This window comes from Anolis carolinensis, chromosome 3 (genome assembly GCF_035594765.1).
Source record: "Anolis carolinensis isolate JA03-04 chromosome 3, rAnoCar3.1.pri, whole genome shotgun sequence".
NCBI lineage: Eukaryota > Metazoa > Chordata > Lepidosauria > Squamata > Dactyloidae > Anolis > Anolis carolinensis.
The window spans coordinates 168,579,973-168,595,402 of NC_085843.1; the positions used below are offsets into that span (position 1 = coordinate 168,579,973).

The window sequence follows — 15,430 nt, forward strand, 5'->3', positions numbered from 1 at the left end:
AGAGTCAGAACTTGAGACTGAGTCAGGCATGAGATGTCATTGGGTGGCTCATTGTGATGTCATAAATGCAAGGGATAAAAAAGTGGCAGGGGAATTTCAGGTTTCTTGTGATAGTGAAAATGGGCGTGGAGGACAAAACCTATCTAACAAGGTAATACAGCAAGACAGAGGTGGGGGACATTATTTGCAGGCAGCATATTTTGAAGGCTGAAAGATACATCCAGCAGCTGTGTAAGTTGCCTACCCTCTTACTAGCAGCTGCATTCTGCTTAGCTTTACCTACAGTGCATACAATATATGTCTTTTAAGCCATACATGGGTACTTTGACTTGTGGAAGCTGTAACACCAGTTGTTCCTCCCTAGCTCCCTTGTCAATCACATGTTGAGGGACTAGGAAGTAGAGATGCAGAGCCTCAGGTATGTATCCTTTTACTCTGCCTTTTCTAGGGTTGGATTTGGGGAAACATAAACAGTGGGAATCCAGCCCATGATCAGCTATGTTGAACTGGCTCCAGCATAGCTGGCTATTGGGTCAGTGTCTCTTCACTGAGGTTGGCTCAGGATACCCTGTCAGGATCTGATTCCAGGTTTTCCGCTTTAAACTGGATTACATGAGTCCGCACTGTCAGATAATCTGGGATAAACAGAAAACCTGGGATCAGATTCTGAGCCCCAGTTGTATTGGGATGATAACTCTGAATATCATAATTACTGGGGATAATCAGTATTGGAGAACAAAATGTCTAGTAAGCACCTCACTTATCTCACTAAGAAGGGTAGTTCTATTCTCAGTCATAATTCTCAATTCCCTATGTTCTTATATCACAAAAATTATTGGCATGTGCAGAGGCGGTTCAACCACCAGGCCAACTAGGCAGTTGCCTGTGGTGCCATCTTGTTGGGGGTGCCATCGAGGCAACTCCTGTCTCCTGCGGCCTGCCTCTGCAAGGTATTGAACTGCTTTTTCTGTTGATTTGTTGTAAAACATGATGTTTTAGTGCTTAATTTGTAAAATCTTAATGTAGTTTGATGTTTAATAGGCTTTTCCTTAATCCCTCCTTATTATCAAACATTTTCGCTCATCCAACACTTTTATTTTTCAGTGATTGGTTTTAGGGGGTGCGCCAAATTTCTGTTTGCCTACACTTGAAAAATACCTAGGGCCGGCTCTGGGCATGTGCACAACATTTTAGTTTTGTAGTTACTTAGGTATTATATGTGCTTTTTGACTTACTTTTTCTTTTTGGTTCCTTCTTTGTTTTCTTTATACATGCTTTAAAATTTAATAAGTATAACTTTATTTTTTTTTCCCCATGTGATGCTACTCAAAACTAAGAAGAGTCAAAGGTCTATGCAGTTTAGTCACTGTGGTGTTTCTCAAAACTAAAAATGAGTCAAAGGCTTAGGTAAACAGAATAGCCAATCAGTTTCTAATTGGAAGCCCAAAAGCAGGATGAAAGTGCTTGAGAAATCTCCCATTCATGTCACCCATAGCTGACAGAGAGAGACATACCACTGTGGATGTTGGACCTGACTAAATATAGACTAAATATATCTGATATTTCTCTGTACACATTGTGAACTTATTTTTGTAATTTAGTGTCCCAGCATTTCTTTTTAAAAATGATTTATTTTCCTAAAAGGAGATTAGTTTTTGTTGTTTTCAGAAAGATAGAAAACTAGCTTTCTTTTAAATAAATGTAAAAATGGAAACTAGCAATCAAATCAATTTTATATGTATCAGGATAATGGACAGTATAATTTTTTTTAAAAAAAATTACAGGCTGGAATCCCTCCTTATGAGGTGTCTATATGGCACATAACCATGTCTCCATAGCTACATCTATGGGGAGGGGGATCCATGGAGGCACATCCAGCTATACTCTTGAAACTGGACATGTTGTAATAAGGAACTGCAGGTACATCTAAGAATTCTTAGGAAGTCACTGAAGATAATGATCACATAATACATCCAGTTAGAAGAAAATAGTGGTTGTGTCTCTGTTGTGCCCCCCTCTTCAATGTTATAGAAAATATGGGTTAGGAGACTTTGACTATTGTGCAATCAATAAAGAATTCTGACCTCTGTAACATTCAAGAGAGTGAGTCACAATAGTGTAAGTCTGACTTAATGCCATAACAATCCACTGACATCAATCTTGCAATTATACAAAAAACAATTCAACCCCTCATCTGCAGGATTGGTACCCATGGTTTCATTTATCCACCTACAACAAAATATTTCCTCTTTAGGCATTTTCTAAGTCCCCCAACATGGCTCTGCAATATCCCTGAGCTAGAAGTCCTTCATTTCAATAGAATGTGCTATTATTTGCAGTTTCATATGCCCACACAAAATCCGAGATGTATTCCCCATGAATACTGGAAGTAACCTTCAGTGGCACAATGGGTTAATCCCTTGTGCCAGCAGGACTGTTGACTGAAAAGTCATTAGTTCTAATGGGGTGAGCTCCCGTCTGCCAGCTCTAGCTCCTTATGAGAGAAGCCTCCCATAGTATGGTAGTGAAGGTAAAGGTTTCCCCTGACGTTATGTCCAGTCATGACCGACTCTGTGGGTTGGTGCTCATCTCCATTGCTAAGCTGAAGAGCTGACATTGTCCATAGACACCTCAAAGGTCATGTGGCTGGCATGACTGCATGTAGCGCTGTTACTTTCCCGCCTATTGATCTACTCACATTTGCATGTTTTCGAATTGCTAGGTTGACAGAAGCTGGTAAAGCATCAAATATCCAGGCATCCCCTGGACAATATCCTTACAGACTGCCAATTCTCTTACCACAGAGATGACTTGCAGTTTCTGCAGTTGTTCCTGACACAGAAAAAAAAACTTTAGAGGGAACCTTTTCTAATCTGAAGTCAATTTAGATTGAATTTTTTTAATTAGGAAGCCCTTTTTTCCTTCCCAGGAAACATTGAATATTTGGTTCCTAAGAGAAAACAGATTATCTAAAGTTGCCTGAGAGCAATGCTTATTAACAAAAGACAGCCAAATTGTCTTCACATTTAACTTTAACTAGCAAACTATGCAGGAATATACCTGTTGGGGGAATAAGTCATCTAACATTTCTGCTTTAATCACAGGTATGAAATCTTCATAATGAGTTAAAAAACAGTTGCGTGATTACTTCTCAGATGTCTTGGCAGCATTAATCTTTCCCACTTGCTCTATATTCGGAAAAGGTGCGAGGAGGCTCAAGTGGATACAAATTAGATTTGTTTTCATATCTGAGCTCTATCCTAAATATGTGATTTTTGCAGGCTCTCTTGATACTTCTGATTTAAGTACCTGCAGGTAAAATTATAACTATATCCCCACTAATGAGCAAAAGACACAGGAATAGCCTGCCATTCAGTTCAAGTGGTACTGGAATGTTGCTAAATTTTGCACGATATTTGGAGCAAAAATATCTATACTAAAGATATGAATTCCATGCTCCTCCCTTGTACTATTTCCTACTTGTGTATGGTTTAAGTGAATTAAACTGTGAATTTCAAAACATTTAGAGTAGCAATGGGTTCACAATGCTAAAAAAACTACAAAACTTAGAGGATATGCACATACTAAGGATGTGAATATTTGTTGCTTCCCATTTCATTGTATTTCTCAGAATCCACCAGTATTCTTGTCCTATTGGAGTTTCGCATTTGACACTTACTTTTTTACTTTACCTACACAATGTTTTTGCATTTCCATATGTCCTCTTTTTAATGTACAGGCCTTTTACACATTTTTTTAAAATGTGTGTGTGTAAAGAAGTGTATGATTTTATTTTGTTTAATGATGACATGTTTATTTGATTTGTTTAAACAGTCAGGTTTGGTTAATTTAAAATTGTGAGTATTAGAGCTGCTAATACCAAGAGGTAGCCAGCTCAGCTTTGAAGGACAGGTAGTCATGACAACGGGGGCGGAGCCAACCGCCATTTGGAAAGGAAAAGGGGAAATGTTTTAAAACCCAGTTTCAGTCTGTGATTTCTAGTCGCAGGGAAGAGACTGATTCTCATGTGGAGGATCAGGGTGGCTCAAATAAAAGAATTTGAGTCAGATCTAAAATAAAGTGATTTATTTTAGACAGTCTGTGATTTTAAATCACAGGGAGCAGTCTGGTTTCAAGACTGAAGGAAACCAGGAGGGACAGACCTCTATTAGGCCAGACTAAGCAAGTTAGGAGACTTGTTTAGGGTTAGTTATAGAGGCTGGGGATTAGGGAAAGTTAATCCCAGTGGATCTAGGAGGATCAGGTTCTAGTTTAGTTTGGAGAAAGAAGTATTTTGAAAGTTTGAACACCTCATATCTATTTGTAACCATTAAGCTAAGTGCCTTTAACAAGTTATAAGAAACCATCAAGCTCTGTACATGCAATAAACTTGTTTTGAATTTATTCCATCTAAGTCTCTGTCATACTCCTATACTAAGTTAAGCAACATCAACATCTGAAGTAAAATAAACAAAGAAAGCATAAAAACAACAAGCGCCATCTGCCTGACATCTCCTCCATTGGTGGCAGTGAAGAAGAAGATAGTTAAAACATATAATAATATAATTAAAATCATCATCCATAAGACATCTTTATATTGGTGGTAACTGCGTGTGTGGTGGGATCAGAAAGGATTCCTCTACCTCACCTCTTTACAATTGGTGGCAGCGGTGGGATCAAAAGGATTCTTCCCTGCCACAGTTCTTTACAATGTGTGCTTTTTACACATTTGTTTTAGTGTGTGTTTGGGTATGAGTACTTAATTAGTTTTGGAATGTCTCCTATACTATTTTCTTTATTCTCCCCTCTCTTCTGAAAATGAGTTATTATCATGTACAGATATATTTGCTTGAAGGAAGAAATGAATGATTTTAATAATTTTATTCCCACTATAAGAGAATATTTGCACACTTTAAACATCATATTCTCTTCAGAAAACAGCATTTTCTGCACAGAAAACAATATTCTGCAGATAAATATTATTTGATGTGCACAAAATAGCATTTTTAATTGAGGAAATACTGTCATTGAAAATTATTCTGTGCAAAATTTACCTCTGCATTTTGGTGCAGGAAATATTTTCTGCTCTTTTTTCTGCACAAAAGTTGCTATATCCTGCTATTTTCTGCACAATTAAAACCACACACTAAACCAGTTTTAAAGAGCTGTTTTATGTATAATGAAAACCACCTGCCATTCTTTTACAAACTAAATCATGGACTACAAAGATTTTCTATGGGCACGATGAAGGGACTGACAGATTCAAAATAATAATAATAATAATAATAATAATAATAATAATAATAATAATAATAATAATTTATTTATATCCCGCCTCCATCTCCCCCGAAGGGGACTCGGGGCGGCTTACAGCGAAATCAAAATACAAGCAATGATAAAATATAAAACATCAAAGGACAAAAACAAAAACCAATAATAAAATATACACGATAGGTGAAAAAACACAACACATAATTAAAACATCAAATGAAAAACAATGAGGTTGCAATAGTGGATAAGCAAGGTGCAAGTTGCAAATACACAAGAGCTTTCTACCTGTCTTACTGTGATGTTGTTTTGTGTGTTTTCAACTTTTGCCTGTTCTCTATAAATTGTCAAAACTAAATCAATGCTAGATTTGAGCATCCTGTTATTTCAAATATAATGCTGTCTCAATATGTTGTTTCATATAGCTTGAGTCCAGACTGAAAGACGGTATCTCCTCTTATAAGCCTGCCTAATTTTTGTGATAATAATAATAATAATAATAATAATAATAATAATAATAATAATAATATCACTTTATTTATATTCTGCCCTATCTCCCCAAGGGGACTCAGGGCAGATCACAATACACATACACAGCAAACAATCAATACCGTTTGGACAAACAGGACAGAACAGAACAGACAGACAGAAGGAGGTATGTTGTCTTGAAGTCCAGTTTTTTTTGGTGCCTTGGAGGTTGAGATTAATCTCGGATTTAGTCATGGGGGTGCTGTTGCTCCATTCTCTATGATGAAGCGCCATCAGGACTTCCTCCTTACAAAATGTCTTGGGGGATATTTTGTCTCAATCACGACATCCCTTTGCTAGAATGTTTGGTGACAGCATAGGAGTGAGCCTTCCCAGTGGCTGCTCCCAGCTGTGGAATCCCTCCCATGGAGCTAATCGGATCTCCTCTCTGGTCTCTTCCCACAAGCAAACAAATATTGTTTAATTTGAATGAGTTTATGAATATGGAAGGGCATGTTATGGATGGGTGTTGCATTCTTAACTTTCAGCTGCACATTATGTGGATTGTTAGCCACAATAGCGAGGTGATTTTGTTTTATTTGGCCCAGTTCAATATTTACTGACTTGTAATCTAGATTAACAACCTTATAAATCTGGCCATTCAAATATATTGTTATCACATTATTGTTGTGAAAGGACCCTACAAATGAGTGATTGTGAGAGGACCCTGTAGGGATCACCTCTGTGATTTATCACATCATCACCAATGGGTGGGAGGGAGCTGGATGTATCACCCTTCAGTACCTTACTTGCCACAACAGCAGAACTTCTTCAGTTGGTGCAGCTGACTTGCTTTTAAAGATTGGGGAAGGGGGGAGGGTCTTTTGATCAGAAGACTGATCATATATCATAGATATATCTGCCACACAGAATTGCAGTCTCAGACTTATCTAGACTTATCTTTAATAGCTTTTTTATTGTTTTCCAATTACTCTTCAGAACAAAAATGCATTGGCTTTTTAGCTATGTTCTGTCTTAATTCGTATTGTAAGCCACCTTTGGTTTGTGCCAAGGCAGGATATAAAATAAAGAGAAAATATTAAAAGACTTTCCAAGTAAACCTAATTATTTAAGATATTTAAACTGCTTACAGATTGAGCATCTCTTAACTAGAATTCCAAAATCCAAAATAGACAAAAGTCAAAAATTGTTCACATGGGTCGCAGAAATAGTGATACTTTTGCTTTCTGGTGATTCAAGACAAACTCTGTTTCTGTCATAAAATTATTTAAAATATTGTGTAAAATTACTTTCATATTATGTGTATTAAGTGTGCAATATATGAAATGTAAATGAATTTCATATGTATACTGGGGCCAATATCCAAGAGAGCTCATTATGTATAGGTTAACGTAAAGGTTTTCCCCTGACGTTAAGTCTAGTCGTGACCGACTCTGGGGGTTGGTGCTCATCTCCATTTCTAAGCCGAAGAGCCAGTGTTGTCCATAGACACCTCTAAGGTCATGTGGCCAGCATGACTGCATGGAGCACCGTTACCTTCCCGCCGGAGTGGTACCTATTGATCTACTCACATTTTGCATGTTTTCGAACTGCTAGGTTGGCAGGAGCTGGGGCTAACAGCGGGTGCTCATTCCGCTCTCGGGATTTGAACCTGGGACCTTTTGGTCCGCAAGTTCAGCAGCTCAGTGCTTTAACACACTGTGCCACCAGAGGCCCCAGCATATATATACATATTTGCATGTATATATATGCAAATATGGGGATTCTAAAATGTGGTCCTAAGCATTTTGTATACAGGATAATCAAACTGTACTACTAAATATAATACTTTAATAAACAAACTATATATTTAAGCTCCTAGAAGAACTAATAGCTTTTATATGAATATAGAGTCAAATGAATGAATGAAAGTAGGAGGACAAACTTGTGGCAGTATTTTTTGCTCTCAGCACAGTGAAACCTGCTCCAGAGAGTTTCCCAACCCTCCAAAGCAGATGTACTAAGCTGCTGGGCTCATTTGTAAGAATTATCTAGAGTTAGTGGCTCCATAAATACCCTTCTACTCTGTGTTTGCTTACATAAGAATAGGGATTGCCAGAATGGAGGTGGAAATGCATGTTTCCACTGCTGGTTGGTTACCTTTTTAAAACTTTTAAATTCTCAACACACAAAGGCTCTTAAATATGCACTGACTTGAAACTAAACTTTTAAGGCACTACAGTTAGGAGGTGTTCTTTGACATATTGGTCTTGAAGTCCTTGAAACTTTTTGAAGAACTAGACTGCAAGAGAAAGGGACATATAAGAGTCTTGTTGTATTGATTATTACTCTTCATTGCCCATTAAATGCCACCAAGCAGCTCTGATTTTCCTAATGAGGTGCACATAAGTTCTTAGTCCATCCCAGGGAATGCTGTGTCACCCAGCTTGCCAATTACAGCTAATTATAAAAGCCTTGATCTGTCATCAAAGCTACAAAATGGCCTCTCCATGCTTTCACGAACATCTGTCAAACATGAATGGGTTTGTATGGAAATGAATGTCTGAGGTATGGTAATCCAATATGCTTACTACCTCACTGGAATGGCTGCCAGGACAGTTTCCCTTCTGTCCTGTTCTATCTCATGAGGATTAATTAAAAAGCACAAGGAAATACGATTTCGGCTATAGCTCTCAAAACCACCAGAGTTCCAAAGTGGCCTCATTAAAGTCAGTGGGAAAGTGACTGGGATAAGGATTATTGCTTGAGTGCCTTACGGGAAATGTTAACGTGTTTTTATTTCATGCCTTTGGATGAAAAAAAACCATGTTTCGTCTGATGAAGCAAGGAGAGGGCTGCACACTGTTTAGGTAAGATTAAAAATGAAAGCATAATTCATTATCATCTTAATTAAAATGAAGTCCAATTAAAATTAAAAGACTGAAATATTATGCTTTTCCTTGAAGCAGGAAGCGAGCTCCTGAGCTTGCTACCCCAGTTATGTGGAGCTCAAGTCTGAGAAAATTAGTCACTTTAGTTACTTTGAGTTCTTCAGTTGTACATTACATTTGATCCTATAGTAGTATACCTCAGATTACATGTGGGCTGATACTTGGGGTTAGGAAGCTATACTGAGATTTTTACATCCTTGATGAAGCATAAAAGAGCAGTGGCTACAGTGAGGCAAAATGAGGACTTCCTTGATAAGAATTCTGTTCTTCCATTCAATTTTTCTTCGGTTGCAAAATTTCTAGCACTGTAGACAGGAAGAGACTGACAATTGTTCCGACCTAAAAATCTGGGGACTGGAGGACAATTCTATCTTGGGGTGGATTCTTATTTGGGATGGCAACTGCCTCATTTTCAGCCCCTGAGCCACACTATTCTTTTCCCAAAGATGTCGAAGTAATTCACAATTTTGAGGAGCAAACACAATTTTTCACAACAAAATGGACCCTCCCCCAAATAAACAGCTGTTTGGCCAACATCCAGCAGCTTTATTTCTGCAAAGGTGCCTGAGAGGAGTTCACCCCCACATGGCCTGTCTAACATCAGAATCATTCTATTTTTGAAGCAACTGTGGTAGTGGGTGGAAGGTCGAGCATGACTACGTATGAAACTTATGACATAAAACCCCATATAGCCCATGTCCTAGGCATTTCCGTGATTTCTGAATATCATTTGCAAAGAACCTTATCAAATTGAAACCAAAGGCTTGAAGGAAGTTAGTCACTAGAAGCAATGCAGTTGAACTTCTATGGCTCAATGCTATGGAATCATGGAAGTTCTAATTTTACCAAGTTGTTAGATTTCTCTGCCGAATAGTGGTGATGAAAGTTATACTAAATTGTAACTTTCATGATTCCATAGAAATGAGGCATCAAGTGATGCAAAATTCCATTAATTTCATATCATAGAGGCACCCTTGCAGCCCCCGATGGTGCAGCAGATTAAACCACTAAGCTGGTGAACATGCTGACTGAAATGTTGGTGGTTCAGATTTGGAGAGCGGGGTGAACTCCTGCTGTTAGCCCCAGCTCCTGCCAACCTAAAAGTTCAAAAACATGTAAATGTGAGTAGATCAATAGGTATTACTCTGGCTGGAAGGTAACGGTGCTCCATACAGTCATGCTGGCCACATGATCTTGGAGGTGTCTATGGGCAACGCTGGCTCTTCAGCTTAGAAATGGAGATGAGCACCAACCCCCAGAGTCGGACATAACTAGACTTCATATCAGGGGAAAACCTTTATCTTTACCTTGATGCACCCTGGGCTTGTGGCATCTCTGCTGGGGCCGGGCTGTGGCACAGGCTGGAGAGCAGCCTGCTGCAATAAATCACTCTGACCATGAGGTCATGAGTTCGAGGCCAGCCTGTGGCGGGGTGAGCACCCGTCAATTAAAAATAAAAAATAGCCCCTGCTCGTTGCTGACCTAGCAACCCAAAAGATAGTTGCATCTATCAAGTAGGAAATAAGAACCACTTATAAAAAAAGTGGGGAGGCAAGTTTAACTAATTTACGACATTGGAATGAGGAAGTGCCGTCAGAGTGGATGATGAAGCAGCTGCTCCCCCCTGTGGCCAGAATCGAACATCCCCTCAGGAGGTTAAATTGTCTCTGCGTCTGTCTGTCTCTGTCTTGGTTCGATGTGTTTATGGGCATTGAATGTTTGCCCTATATGTATATAATTTGATCCGACCTGAGTCCCCTTTGGGGTGAGAAGGGCGGAAAATAAATACTGTATATAAATAAATAAATAAATAAATAAAATAATGACATACGAAATCTGTCATACAAATGTGTGAATTTGTAACATACCTGATTAAAAAAATAAAATAAGGATGTGGATGTGCAGACCCGATTGTCCCCTGGCAATCTTCTCATCTTCCTTGGATAGTTCTGCCAAGTCTTGTGCATTGTGAGAAATGTGAATTTCTCTGCATATTAGTCATTCTTTTTGCAGTCCCAACATTTTCATCTCTGTGCCTGTTTTATTTCTTTTGTTGAACCACAGAAGCACTGTTGGCAGCAAAGGGAATGGCCACTGTCAAACAAGAAACAACCACCAGATAAAAGGCCAGCCTGAAGAGAATGGTCTGAATTTTAAAACAGGGATCCTGCTTCCTGGACGTGCAGATTTATGTCTACTGATTGACTAGCTAGTTAACATCTCTGGAGAACTGGCAATACATTGATTACCTGCAGTCTACAAAAGACTTTTGAAGTGAAAACAAAGGCAGAGAAGAAAAGAAAGCAGTCTTCCCCCATAAGATTCCTTCACCCTTCACACAGCATTGCCTGAATTTTTCTTTTTCGATTGATATTTAAAGAGCGAAGAAATGACTGCAATGAAGAGTCACACACACAAAATATTTCTAGGCTGAGAAACATACTGTGAAGCACACCATAGCCTGCTGTATCTTGGATAAACCAAGTGTGGGGCAGAGGTATCAACAGCAGTATACAAACACTTGTCATTCTGCCACACATTGGGATAGGGTCCCTAAGCATCTCTAGATAAAAAAAAGCTGTCATTGTTGAGGAAACTGAATTTATAGTTCTTTTCTAGAGGCCAGAAAGTGCTCACAAGAGGTACTTCAATCAAAAATTAGACAGTCTTGTGAGGACATACAAAGCGGAGCTGATGAAAGCAGAAACCATTACAGGTAGCTTGACAATGCTTTTCAAAATGAATTATTGTATACTTCCTTGGCAGTCAATGTACAGCATATCAAAACTGTGATACAATTGTTCCCAAGACTTACATCTTCTTATGCCCAATGGAATCTGCAATGTGGAGCTTTTCTATAAAAAGCAAATCAGAAATAAGATGTTCACAATTATTTCTTCCCAAGCTGAGAAACATTTGAACAAAAAAAAAATCACCATGTAACACAATTTTCATTCCTGGGACATTTCCTAATTTCGTAATTGGGCCTATCATAAAAGTATGGAAACATGGAAAAGGTTTATTAAATTTAAAAAAATGTTGTGGGACATCCTGCAGCACATTTTGCTATAGTTTTTCAATGAATATCTTGTAAAGCCTCAACCAATTCAACCTAGTTTGTATCAGTCACAAAAATAAAGTTTTTGGAGTATGACAACTACTTTCAAAATAAGTACTGCACAATTAAACAGGAAAAAAACCACTTTCCACCCTGAGTCCCCCCTCGGGGGTGAGAAGGACAGGATATAAATGTTTGAAATGAATAATTAAATAAACACACGCGCATACGCACACACATGAATATATATAATATTAATATTAATAATAATATTATGTTGTAATACAATGAAATAATAATTATAATTCATTATTATAATTGTATATTTATATTACATGCAATATTACTAATAATATTGAAATATAGTTGTATAATATAATATATTGTATGTATATATACTTGTAAACCGCCCTGAGTCCCCTTCGGGGTGAGAAGGGCGGTATATAAATGTCGCAAATAAATAAATAAATAAATAAACAAACAAGGAACAGGAAATTTTTCAAAACAATTTTTTAATGTAGTGTAATAACTGAAGAGCAAGACTTTGAGCAACTTTCTTCTGGCATTTGATATCTCAGGCTATTGCTAAGGCATCAGCATTCTTTGGCAGAGAAGGCTAAAGATCTTGTAAACTAGAACTCCATAGCATCGAGACATGCTATTTTATTTTAGTTAAGAGAACACATCTCTAGGTTCTTCAGCAAAATCCTCTGATAACATAACTTGAAGGTTGGGTTGCTGACCTGAAGGCTGCCAGGTTCGAATCCCACCCGGGGAGAGTGCAGATGAGCTCCCGCTATCAGCTCCAGCTCCATGCGGGGACATGAGAGAAGCCTCCCACAAGGATGGTAAAAACATCAAAACATCCGGCCGTCCCCTGGGCAAGGCCCTCGCAGACAGCCAATTCTCTCACACCAGAAGCAACTCCGGTTGCTCCTGACATGAGAAAAAAAATCTGGTGGGAAATGGCCATAGAGATTAGAGATTCTTAGAAATATGTTTTTTCAGATTTAAAAAAGCATATTTTATTAATGGTTTTTCAACTTTCTTGGGGACCTGAACTACAAACTTCTGCAATGCACTTTACATTAGGCTACCTTTGTACCAAGTTGGGAAACTCCAGTTGTGTCAAAATACAGCAGCCAGATTGGTTAGTCCATGAGGTCACAAAGAGTCAGAAGCGACTGAACGAGTAAACAACAAATTATGTATTTATTTACTTTTATTCTGCTTTTCTCCCACAAATGGGACTCAATGCAGCATACAAAATAGAAAAACAACCCTATGATGCAAAAGCCATCATCTCCCAACCCAACATGTAAACCATAAACCAACACATTGCATAGACCTTAATTACATAAATAGAAATAAGCATAAAAAGCAACACACACACATATAATTATCATTTAAAATATCTACACCACAGGCCACATTATACCCATATTAATGTCACTTCACTGGCTGCCAGTTAGTTTCCAGGCAAAGTATGAAGTGTTGGCTTTGACCTTTAAAGCCCAACATGGTTTGAGTCCAGGTTACTTACAGGATTGCCTTCTTCTGCCACTATCCAGAGGACTGTTTCATTAGCCACCCCAAAACTGTGGAACAACCTGCCTATATTGCTTCGACAGTTAGATCAGCTGTCGAAATTTAAGACAAAAGTGAGGACTTATCTCTTCCGGCAGCCCTACCCAGACAGTTTTAATGAGAAATTTTAAACCTCCACTCTATGTCTAACTTTTGTTTTGTGTATTTTGATATGTATTTCATGGAAATATGCTTTAATATGTGTATTCTATGGAGTGTTTTTGAATGATTATGTGTTTGATTATGTGTTTTAGCAATATTGTAACCCACCTCAAACCGTGAGGAGTTGTGGGTAAGAAATAATAATCATCATCATCATCGTCATCATCCCCAACAAATGTGGAGAATTCAATGTTGTTATTCATTATACTTATTTTATATGGTTTATATAATGTCTTTAGGTAATTGTTTATTGTTTACTTGGTGGGGTTGGGGGGGGGGGTTGATGTTATGTTTTTGTATTATGTAATTGTTGTTTTTTAACCATTTGTTCACTGCTTTGAGTCCCACCCATGGGAGAAAAGTGGGAATAATAATAATAATAATAATAATAATAATAATAATAATAATAATAATAATAATAATATAAATTATGTAAGATAATAATATATCTATTCATGTGATTCTGCTTCTGTCTGTCAAAATGGGTAGGATTGGCCATCATGATGTTATACTGATGTAGTTATCTTGATAGAGAAAGACTAGCCATCATATCTTTTTGTTGGCAGAGCTTGCCTGAAAGAGAAAGAGAAATTGTATTGTGCCGCCTGTCTGAAGCAAAGACTGGTCACTGTGATCTCAGACTGATGTTTATTGTCTCGACAAGAAGGATTGTACATTGTAACTTCATGCTGATGCTGTCTCCCTAAAGGACTTGGGACACTGTGGCTTTGTGCTCTTGTCTGCATGAAGGAGAAAAATGAGGCATTATAACTTTGTGCTGATGTGGCTATAAGAAAAAGAGACATCTCCCACTGTGAGCTTGCTCATGTCAGTGAACCGAAAGATACTGCCTAGCCATTGTGACTTCATGCCGAAATTCATACTTGAAAGAGAGAGACTAGTTACTGCAATTCACACTCATTCTTGACACTGTGCAGTGGAAAGAGACTATCTATAGTGTGATGTCTTGCTATAATGTGAAATTCATATAAGTAGAAAAATATTTTTAATATCAGAGTTATGTTTCAGATGACTTCATTAAGTCATATGTAGTCATACCTTAGTAATTCAAAGAAAGTCCTAAATACAGGCAAATTTGTTGTATGCAAATAGTCGCTTTTACAGTCTATACAATTTAAAGTCAAGTTCTTAAATGTTGTCAAATAGCAAGCATGTACGCACTTTTGTTTACACAGAGAGATGATAATGGTGGTTAAGGATATGTCTACTTGATTGTAATTATTATGACGAATGCCATACTAAATTGAAGTACAAATGTGACATATTTCCCCATTTTGAATAGAAAAAGGCAGCAGTCCGGTCCAGCTTGTTACTCCTCAAGCATTGTCTTGTGATTCATGTGAACTTTCCATTTTTTTTATTTAAAGGGAATTATTGTATACTTGTTGTGAAATCACCTTGGCCTGTAGGGCTATGGTTGCATGGCCTTGCCCACTTCTGAATTGAGAGAGGTGTCACATAACTGAATACTCCCCCATTTTAAATGGAGGAGAGAGAGGAAGAGAAACATAGATAGGATTCAATATTCTGTCACAAACCTCCCTCCCTCACTAATAACCCAACATAGTTTTGAGAGGGCCCTTTTGGGGAGAACAAAAGTTTTGTGAATTCTCAGAGAATAATAATAATAATAATAATAATAATAATAATAATAACAACAACAACAACAACAACAACAACAACAACAACGTATCAAGTTTTTCTAACTGTCTTTTTCATAACTTCCATCAGTCCACAGCTTGGAAGATTAGATTTGAAAAGCAAGTTGATAATGTTAAATGTCAACCACTGGAAAATTCATTCACTACCATAAATAGTAGTGTTTAAAATAAATGAGTTAATTTATCAATAATTAACTCATTGATCAAGACATTAGTATTGGGTTGTGGTATGGGGATATTTTATTTAAAAATGG

General features: G+C 37.7%; 1 long non-coding RNA gene across 2 annotated transcripts; it reads left to right on the plus strand.

Moving 5' to 3' along the window:
- Nucleotides 1–97: 97 nt before the first annotated feature.
- On the plus strand, nucleotides 98–11,523 carry LOC134297649 (uncharacterized). 2 transcript variants are annotated; one of them, XR_010004465.1, is made up of 2 exons: nucleotides 98–151; nucleotides 10,752–11,523. It is a non-coding gene; the product is annotated as an uncharacterized LOC134297649 (long non-coding RNA). The 2 variants fall into 2 exon arrangements; XR_010004464.1 differs by having other exon boundaries at nucleotides 132–231.
- Nucleotides 11,524–15,430: the final 3,907 nt, after the last annotated feature.